This window comes from Limulus polyphemus, unplaced genomic scaffold (genome assembly GCF_000517525.1).
Source record: "Limulus polyphemus unplaced genomic scaffold, Limulus_polyphemus-2.1.2 Scaffold14175, whole genome shotgun sequence".
Classification (NCBI taxonomy): domain Eukaryota; kingdom Metazoa; phylum Arthropoda; class Merostomata; order Xiphosura; family Limulidae; genus Limulus; species Limulus polyphemus.
In genome coordinates this window covers 1-1,711 of record NW_013679785.1, presented here as the reverse complement: position 1 = coordinate 1,711, position 1,711 = coordinate 1, and positions in this window count along the sequence as shown.

Genomic DNA, 1,711 nt, shown 5'->3' with positions numbered 1-1,711 from the left:
TGGTTCTAACCAAAGAAACAACGAGATTTCAAAGTATAATGTTTTTAATTATTAACAACGTTATTATGATGTAGTTTCACAACTCTAGCATAAGACGACAAATACCATGATAGTTGTTATTTTAAAAAATATTATGGGAACGATCTAGTAAATGACGAACAAATATTGTGTGATACTAAAGCCAAGTTATAGCTGTGGTTTCGTGGCATCTCACTTTCTGTATAAAGTTGATATTGTCTTTCAGAGCATATTTCGAAATCTTCCAAAGCTCCATTGCTCATCATATCTTGTAATGAGATGATGGTTCGGTTAGATATGATATACATCAGTTAAATACGGAACGTTTTTAAAATCACTTCAATCTGACAACTTATATTTTCTTTTACCAAAGCCCCGAGTGGCACAGCGGTATGTCTGCAGACTTGCAACGCTAGAGTCCTGGTTTCGATACCCATGGTGGGCAGAGCACAGATAGCCCATTGTGTAGCGTTGTGCTTAATTACAAAAAAACAATCTTTTATCAAGTGCCAGAACATTGAGAAATTCTAATACTAAAACTCAAAAAATCCTTTTAAAGAGGAAGATGAAATGTATGCCTATACTGGTTGTGGTTTTCAATTAACATATTTATCTCAAATGCTATCGCGGGCTTATTCATTACAGTAGTGAAAATAAAAATTCCCTAAAATCAAGTGTTAAATGTTGAGTTAAAGTTATTAATGTGTGATCTGAAACTTATTATGATTAGGATAAATTTTATGTGTTAAACAAATCTTTCTTTCTTCTAATGTAGCTAAATGTATTGTCTGAAATACTTAAAATTGGCTTATAGTTTATTTAAATGTTAAAATCATTGAATAGTTTGAGCACATTACTTTGCTAAATAAACACTCACAGATAAATATATATTAAACAATTTAAACGTTTTCTTACCTTAAAGTACTTCAGGAACTTTTAGTTAATATTGCTGTTGCAAGCTTAACACTTTACTACACAACCGTCTTCACGTTTTTCGAAAAAGAGCCACAAACAAAATGAACATAAATTCTTACTGCTGGTCAGCTTTATACTTCAGGATTATCCAATGGTGACAAAGATTACATCCGCTAAAATTCTAAAGGTCAAAAAGGTTGAAGTATGTGATCGAGTTTCTGTCAGCAGAGTTCAAACAAATGATTGGCCAAAGGGTGGATAAGAGAAGAAAGGAAACTGGTCACCATGACGTCTTCAGCGTGTACGTGCTTAAAGAAGTGATGTAACAACCAAGCCCTAAAAACCAGTGGACATGACTGTCATAGGTAGTTAACATGAACGTTTTCGAAACTATAATCTTTTGTCACAGTTGTTTATTGATTTGTTAACCTGAAATTTCCACATTCTCTTTGCTGCATAATGAAGAATTAATTCGTTTCTTAAAACAAACGTCAGAAAGTCAGCTTATCACGATAAAAAATTACTTCTTTTTACCTTCTTATACTTGTTAATTAATCAAATTAAAACTTTTTGGATATATAAAATTTAAGTTTCTCATTAACAATAAAAGATGTAAGTTTCTGACGAAACGAAGTATTAACATTTCTTTCTAGCCGCGGCATAGCGACTCATAGAATGGCTCAGAGTTTATTTGTTTTGTTTTTTCAAGTACCAATTTTTTAACAAATAGTTCCGTCATCTTCTGACCGATTTGAGATCTAGTCACAGTTTTGGACTC